The following is a 9276-nucleotide window of genomic DNA, read 5'->3' as shown; positions in this document are numbered from 1 at the left end:
ATCTCAGCTCACTGTAAGCTTCGCCTCCTGGGTTTACGCCATTCTCCTGCCTCAGCCTCCCAAGTAGCTGGGACTACAGGTGCCAGCCACCTCGCCCGGCTAGCTTTTTTGAGACGGAGTCTCACTCTGTTGCCGAGGCTGGAGTGCAGTGGCCGGATCTCAGCTCACTGTAAGCTTCGCCTCCTGGGTTTACGCCATTCTCCTGCCTCAGCCTAGTAGCTGGGACTACAGGCGCCTGCCACCTTGCCCGGCTAGTTTTTTGTATTTCTTTTAGTAAAGACGCGGTTTCACCGTGTTAGCCAGGATGGTCTCGATCTCCTGACCTCGTGATCTGCCCGTCTCGGCCTCCCAAAGTACTGGGATTACAGGCTTGAGCCACCGCGCCCCGCCAGTGTCAGGCAATCTTTACTGCAATTTGCTGACACTATTGAACACAGCACCACATTTAGCATATTTTCACATAACAAAAAACACGACATGTACATACTTAACATTTTATAGGGTCGATCTTCCTTATTCATGGTTTCAGTATTTGCTAATTTGCCTACTCACTAACGTTTATTTGTGACTTCAAAATCAATACTTGTATGTAGTTTTTCACATGTGAACAGTTGGAGTTGCCCAGTGTGCACATTCGCACCCAAGGATGAACCTGGCTGTGCTCTGTTACCTTGTTCCAGCTCTCGTGCAATAAACAAGTGCCCTTTCATGACATGGTTTTGCATGTTTGTACTTTTTGTTGATGATCTCACTGTTTACAGTGGCTCCCTGTGCGGAAGTGCTGTCTGGTTTTCCTAAAAGTAAAATGTTATGATGTGCATTATTGAAAAAAATATGTGTGTTAGACAGGCTTCCCTCAGGCATGAGCTATAGTGCTGTTGGCCCTGAGTTCAGTGTTAATGAATCAAGTATACTTACATTCTGTTTAAGGAATGTATGTATATGTTTTATTAAGAATATAACATATAACGTGATGTTATATGTCTCATATATATTCTGTTAATATATATGTATACACATATGCTTTAAACAGAAGCACACATAAAATGAAATTATATGTTGATTAATTGACGAAGATGTTGTGAGGTTTGCAGGAACCTAAACCTAGTATTTTCCATAGGGTCAGTGGTTCAATATCTGTTAATCCAGAGTTGTAGTGACTTTATTGAACATAACTGCTGTAAGTAATGAGAATCAAATGTGTGTTAAACTGTTTTAAAGGAAAAATAGTATTAATTTCTGTGCTTTTCAAGGAAAACCAATATTTGAGTTGAAATCCATCAGTTTAGAACCTGTCAAATGAGAATAGTATATCAAATCAGAATAGTATATCCAAAAATCTCTTCTGTAAAAATAGATAATAGTTTATGCTTTAATTTTCAACACATTTAAAAAAGAATTTTGAAGATAGAACACAGAATTACTCATTTCATTTAAGAAGACCATTTTTCTGTCCTCACCAAGCACATATCTGACTTTGAGATAATTTGTTCATGTCATAGAAAAATGTCTTTTATCCTAGAAAGATCATAAAAGTTTGAAATGACAAATAGATATCATTGTGTGTGCTAATGCCAACATTTTATATTACCTCTTAATCTTTAGTTTTAATTATTAATTATTGCCACAACTGATCTAGCAATTAATAGTATATTTGTTGCTTTTATAGTTGGATTAATTAATTAATTTTTTTTTTTTGCTGGCCATGTTTTATTTGTCCTTTTACTTCAAACAGGATAACCGAGAATATAGACAATATTCAATAGAATAAAATAGATGAAACAAATTATAAGAGACTGTGACACCACATGCTACATTAATCTAATTTTATTTATGCTTGCCTTGTGATGGGGAATAGATCATTCAGTAAAAACAAAATGTCTTATCATGTATAGCTTTTAAACTATAGTAATGATGTACCTTAATTACTTCCATGCACACAATTCTAACAGTCTTTTTTTTTGAGACGGAGTCTCGCTCTGTCGCCCAGGCTGAAGTGCAGTGGCCGGATCTCAGCTCACTGCAAGCTCCGCCTCCCGGGTTTACGCCATTCCCCCGGGTTTACGCCATTCCCCTGCCTCAGCCTCCCGAGTAGCTGGGACTACAGGCGCCCACCACTGCGCCCAGCTAATTTTTTGTATTTTTTAGTAGAGATGGGGTTTCACCATGTTAGCCAGGATGGTCTCCATCTCCTGACCTCGTGATCCACCCGTCTCGGCCTCCCAAAGTGCCAGGATTACAGGCTTGAGCCACCAGGCCCGGCCAGCCACCGCGCACGGCCCAGTCATTTTTTTTTTTTTTTTTTAAGAAAACCACAATTAAGACTTCTAGAGCATTTTATAATAAAGTAATTCCTAATTAATTTTTCTTTGTGGCTAGATCAAGCACCTCCAAAATCCAAATTCCTATACACAGTGAGCAAGTTACTTAAAATGAGTATGTGGACAGCCTTAGGATAAACTGACATAGATTCAGCTAGGTAGGCAACAGACCATAGTGCCAAATGGAAAAAGTGTGTTTGCAAATAACTTTTTAAAACTAAGTTAATTTTTATAAGTAAATACAGAAAATATACTGATTTGCTAAAATAAATAAGATGTGGTGTGTTAACACTTCACTATAAAGAGTGAATACCAGAACCTTTATAAACAGTGAATGAGTCTTATTAAGAATAGTTTAGTACAATAAACGCTGGCTAAATAGAAGTGCATTTTGTGAAGCACTATGGGTGGTATATGTTTTGCCACATATTTTTGTTACTTTGAGGTAGATAACACACGTATACCAAATTCCACATTCATTTTCGGTTGCTTCTGGTATCATGTGTTTTAAGAAATGTGTACAGTATGAAAAACTTTAAACTACTCATGAATGAAAAATGTCTTAGAAAAAAATAGATATTTTCATGCAATTGTGTACAGTCTCACTGTGTAAATTTCAGGCAAGATTTGCTTCCTGTAAAACAGATTATTGTTCTATGAGAGGATGTTCTTTACTTGTCTTAGTGCATTTCTTTTGTCTCCTCCTGCATTGCATTATTTTGCTCTATTCATTATTTTTGTGTGCAAATGACATGTCAGTTAAAATGAAAACTATCTCACATGTAGAAAAAGAAAGCCTGGATTTTACAAACCAAGTAGTGATAAAATCCTTACTAAATGACACCACCTGATTCAAGTAGAAAATGACTTAAACTCTAGTAATAAAAAAAGACAAAATACATTTCATAAGAATACAAAGGTAAATGTCTGCTGAGTGTTTTAGTTCAGATGTTTCAGAATGCTGCTGTATGTTTTATGAGGAATTTGAGGGGAAAATGTCATAGCAGAAGGTGTTAATTGGCTTAAGTGGTGACCCAACTGGACTGTGAAACTGCGGGATCCTATGGACTCTAGCTGCTTGTTAAAGAAGAACTCCCCATTGTTGTTCAGAAAGCCTTCCTCATTTCTCTCCCCAAGCTTCCCATCCTCTGCTGACTCAGTTTCTAGATTTCAGGATCTTCTTTCCTGCTAAAGAACTTGTCTAAGTAACTAGTGTGTTTTCCTTCTCCACTTGTTCATCCTTTCTTACTTCACAAAACCGATTTATGAGAAAACAGTTCTCCCCATCACTCACAAATGGGCTGTCCCAAGAAGATGGGTACAAAGTTTCTAACTGAGCCAGATTTGCCATTCCTTTTTGCTGTTTTTCTTGGCTTACTGACTTTGATATCAAACTTTTCAATTCTAGTTGGGACACTGAGCTATTCAAGTCATTTAATTTATCAACAACATCAGTAGGCTAATGTTGGAAACTAAATTAAATAGTTCCTGCAACAAAGAAATGAAAATCAAATCCCTGATTCTTTTCCCTTTTCCAGCCAGTTGCTGTGATGCTTCCTCTAGCGCTGTCTGGGTTATAACCAGTCCATTCCTTTCACATTTCGATTTGCTTTTCTTATCAGATTTTTCTTTGCTTTGTTCTTTCCAATTGGAAAGATCTGTAATAAGCTTGGGTTCATAGTAACGGTTAACTTCACTCTCTCTCCAAACTAAGTTATCTAAATATGATCATGACCTCGTTTTGTAATTACAAGTATGGCTACACTCCAGATCACAATATTTGTTTTCACGATGATCTGGGTACTGCCAACAAGCCTTCGTAGAGTAATTGGTATCAAAAGCAGGATCCCCCAGATACCTTTCCCAATCTCCATCCAGATATTTTCGGGGATCAACTTGTACTTCTTCATCAGTGACATCAGACAGAGTTCTTGGATGTAGCTGTACTTCAGTATCAAAATTGTTATGTATAGGCCAATCATGCTCTGAAAACTGACAATCATGGTACCTTTTCCAGTTATAAATGTGACTGTGAGTTTCATCCATAAGCAAAATATCATGAGCTTCATCTTCAATATGAAAAGGATGGCTTGAAATTGGCCTATCCATTGGAAAAGAATATATGCTCATGTAAGGATGGGAGAGCGCTTCTTCTGCTGTTAACTGATCCATGGGGCTAAATGTCAAAATTTGTTCCAGGAAATTCAGTGCTTCTCAACTAATTCCTGGAAGTGGCTGAGTTAAAGGTTTGTGTGGCTCAATCATGTGATTTCTAATGTAAACTGGAATTACACTGAGAAGCTCCTGACGATCTTTCTCAGGTACAACAGGAATAGATTCTAAAGTCAGCTATATCTGTTCCAGTTCATGTGTACCTGCAAAAAGGGTTTTACCAGTCAGCATTTTAGCAGAGATGCAGCCTGCAGCCCACATGTCAATGGCTTTAGTATAATTATTAGGAGAAAGTAAAAGACACGGAGATCTGTACCATTTAGTAACCAGTCCTTCAAAAGATGACCCTTATGGGAATAATGAGGATCCATGATCCATGCAAGACCAAAGTCACCTGTCTTCAGCACCAAGTCTTCAGTATTAATGGAAAGATTAGCTGGTTTGAGATCTCTGTGCAGTACATTTGCAGAGTGAATACACTTGAGCCCCCGTAGCAGCTAATACATGAAAAACCTGGCATACTCTTCCAGTAAAGGGCCCTGCTCCAGCACTTTAGACAAGTCTGTCTTCAAGTACTCCTGAACAATGTAAACACTGTTTAGTTCCGTAAGAGAGCCCACCCACATCATCTGTTAATTGGCTCCCACTGGGACCAGAAATTTCAAACACTTTCACAGGGTTATCATGGTCAAGTCTTCTAATAATTTCGATTTCACATAAAGCATGTTTGACACTCTGGGGATTGGTAAGGACAATTTTCTTGATGGCTACTCTTGTCACAATCCTTGTCTACAGCAGAAAAAAACCAAGTTATTGCCTCCACAACCCGATGGTTTTAAGTCCATATACCTAGAATCCAGATCAAAACCATGAATGTTCATGAGACTTGCAAATTTTTCTGCCATTTTGAAACCCTTACTATTGCCTTTTCCTTTGGAATTGTTGAACTTGCGTAAACAAGGAAGAAAACTGGCATCAAAAGGAAAGATCTTTCGAAAAGGGAGAAGAAAAATCATTATGCTTCCACAGCAAGATGGTTTCTTGATGTTCATTGCTTATGTCAAACAGGCCTGTTGAGTTCCCTGTAGATTTAAAGCTCAAAAAGCTCTACTCATGTTGAGAATTTAAAAGATTGCAGGACTCATAGTTCAAGAAAGGGGCAGCAACTCTGCAGACATTTAAAGAGAACACTCAATAAACTCAAACAGAATAAAATGACATATTATGCACTCAGATTACTGTGCTAAACGATTTAACATTTAACAAAAATGTGAATAAATATGCACCCAACAGGCTTCTATGAGCATTCTCCTCACGGTGCAGATACATTCAGTGTTGGACTGGTCCTGAGCAGCATCATTCTAAGGTGCTGGTAAGCACTATTTGTGTTTGCTTCTTTTCTTCTTTTGTTGCTATATATTTCAACAGGAAGCCCTGGCGGCTGTTAGTTAACAGAAGATGTCCTTTGTTAATGATCTGGTGGCTCCAGCTCACCACAATTAAAATCAAAGCTACTGTCCATCTTACTCTGATACAACAGGACTTCTCTGAATCATCAAGAGGGTGCAGGCCCTGAGGACAGCCCCCAGTGTCAGCTCAGGTCTCCGGCTGTGCTGGTGGCAGTGGTGTCTCTGAGGCCCTCGCTTTGCTGCAGTCGCCGCCATGTGACACCGACCCGTGAGAGAGGGCCCTGTTGGTTTGATTTAAAAGGAACAACCCTGAGACTAGAGACATTCTTAGAGACAGAAGGATGTGGCTTACTTTTATCAGTACATTTTATTTCCTTTTCTCTATCATAATGACCCCTGGCATCACTACTCAGTGTTTATATAATAGATTCCCAAAATGGTCTTTAAAAATAGGAGCTGTATTTTGCTTCTGAGTTCATTTTGCTTAATGTTTGAATTAGAAGAAAAAACTTTTGTTACGAGGTCACTTTCTTACTAAGTTTATATTTGAACAGTTAGTAAGCAGGCTTATTGAAATGCTGTATAACATAACTGCTCTTATCTTCGAGGCAATGCAGTGTTGTGGTTAAGATCATGGACTTTGTTTTTTGAGAAAGGCCTGGTCTTAAATCTCAGTTGTCCTGTTTACCCTCTAAGTGACTTCGGGTAAGTTACTTAATCTCTGTGACCCAGCCTTATCTCTAAGATCTGGACAATAAATGTACCTACCTCATAGAGTTGTTGTGATGATTTGCATGAGATAATTTGAGTATTTAGAACCATGGCTGGAACATAATTGGTTCTTAAAAGAGGTAAATTATTGTATTGATGTTAAAAGAATATAGATGATGTTCCACTGTAAGTAAATAAAATCAGCATCTAAACTTGAATTCCAATGATCAAGAAAAAAAATGTTTACTTTGTAAAGAAATACAGATCTGCCCACTATCATGAGGCAGTGGCTTCTCATTAGCTCTGTTTTAGATCATTTCTAAATTTACTAGACTGTGAAATCTCATTATGAAAGCCTAGACAGGGTGATGTATGTGGAGTTCTGTTTATAATTAACACCTCATAGAATGTAATGTTTTTAACCAATGAGTTTTTAAACAAAAGAAAAAGGGATTTTCAACTAATAAAAGTCCCTCCCTCACCTCAGAGGTCACCTTCTCATTGCGACCTGCCCTGGTGATGCTATCCAGCATCGCAGCCCCCACCTCCAACCTGGCATGTCCCAACTTCTTTTCCTTCTTAACTTCTCCCCTTAGCACTGATCACCATCGAATACACTAGAAAGTACCGTTTTCTCTAAATCCATCTTCTAATATTAGAATATAAACTCCATGGGGGGCAGGGATATTGGTCTGTTTTTTTCCTTGCCCTGTCTCCTGTGCCCAGATCACTGCCTGTTTTATATAGTCATTGCTTAAATGATATTTGTTGAATGAAAAAGGGAATAGTTCTGGTTTTGAGAAATTCTTTTATATATTTTAGCTGTTATGATAATATTCATCCTTCTCTTTGCTATCTATTTGGTAAGAGGAATGAAATTTTAGAGCAGTGTCCTGCTCGATATTCCCTCAAGATTTTAGAGCAGGGCATGCAGTGTATTAATTCCTTCTTTTCTTTGCCATTTATTAAAATAGTGTGTATTTTGTGCAGGAGATCAAAAATTAGTAGAATGCAGTCCTTTCTTATAGTGGGGGAGACAGCTATATGTACAGATATACAGATGGTCCTTGACTTTTGATGGTTTGACTAAAGATTTTTCAAATTTACGGTGGCAGAAGCAATACACAGTTAGTAGAAATCATACTTCGAATGCCCACACAACTATTCTCTTTCTCACTTTCAGTACAGTACTCGATAAATTATATGAGATATCCAACACTGTATTATAAAATAGGCTTCGTGTTAGATGATTTTGTCCAATTGTAGGCAAAATGTGAGTGTTCTGAGCACATGTAAAGTAGGCTAAGGTAAGCTATGATATCTGGCAGGTTAGGTGTATTAAATGCATTTTCAGCTTATGATATTTTTAACTTTCTATTGGTTTAAGAGGATGTAACGCCATTATAAGTTGAGCAGCATCTGTATATGGTATACAGCCATGCATGCAAATATATATGGTAATGGATACATGCTGTCACAGAAACAAACATAGTGGGTGTTCTTGAGCAGATATGGAAGGCTTCCAGAGAAGGTCACATTGAGCTGAGTCTTGAAGTGTGGTTAATGACAGTCGTGCACCAGGAAAAGAATAGCATTCTAGCAGGACTGAACTGCATGATGGCTTTGGCGTTTCCTGCGAGTACTCTGCTATGAAGCGTCCACTGAATTCATGGAACTTAGTTCTCATAGAAATTATCATGGTGTTTCCTGTCTACAACAGGAAAGATGAATTAGAAAATTTACTGAGTTCTGTTTATACTCTTATTATGATCAGATAAGTGTTTTGAATTAAATATATATGAAATTAGAGTCTTTGTTGTCTTAAGGTACATAGAAAACTCAATAATAGTTGAAGGTAGCTGATTTGTTTGCATTGCTGTGTTTTGGACATAGAGAATTATTACTGGGGTAATGTGTGTTTTATTTTAAAGAGTAATTTGGCTTAGGTATTGTTATTCTTCAGAATATGATTTTTGCCATTTTTAAATCCTGTTATTCTTACAGCTTCATGTCTTCTGTGAGGTCTTCACATCATTTATCAAAATTTCCATCCTGAGGATGATAAAAGTTCAGGTATCTCATTCCAAATTGGTTGTGTGAAAATCACCTAGATTTCATCTTCCTGTTTTCCTTTGAATAAATTAAAGGAAATATTTGCAAACTTTTTATTTATCAGTGACACAGTAAAATAACTATTAAGATATGATTTGAAAGAATCCACATGGAACGGCAAGAAAGACACCCTTGCCCTACCTTGGCACACAGGCTATAACCTACCTGTTTATTTCCTAACTCAGGCGATGTATCAAAACAAGTCACTGTCTGTATCCATCCATCCATCCATGCATCCACTCATCCCCTAACAATTTGAATATAGATCCTATTTATGTGCTGGACTTACAAAGACTAATGAAACACATCTACATTTTAGCTGTTCATTATCTAGTGTGGTTATCTAATGTTGAAGAAAAGCTAGAGACATGCTTCTAATAAATGCATAATTTAATTTAGCAAAACAGTTTTTGGAAAAATAGAATTGGAATTTGAAAGTGTGTTCCACTCATGAAATAATGGTTTCGTGGGGCTTTGTTTCACATGGAGCATGAGACTGGTAGTGTGTAGTAATGGAGATTAAGTTAGTACAGCAAACAGACCCTTATGCC

At 37.6% G+C, this 9276-nt stretch overlaps 1 pseudogene; it reads right to left on the bottom strand.

Annotated features, from left to right (window-relative positions):
- Positions 1 to 3260: 3260 nt before the first annotated feature.
- Positions 3261 to 5398, bottom strand: LOC105512503 (annotated as a pseudogene).
- Between the last annotated feature and the right edge of the window lie 3878 nt (positions 5399 to 9276).

Source organism: Colobus angolensis, unplaced genomic scaffold (assembly GCF_000951035.1).
Source record: "Colobus angolensis palliatus isolate OR3802 unplaced genomic scaffold, Cang.pa_1.0 Scaffold214, whole genome shotgun sequence".
NCBI classification, from domain to species: Eukaryota; Metazoa; Chordata; class Mammalia; order Primates; family Cercopithecidae; genus Colobus; species Colobus angolensis.
This window is presented reverse-complemented; position numbering and strand designations above follow the sequence as displayed.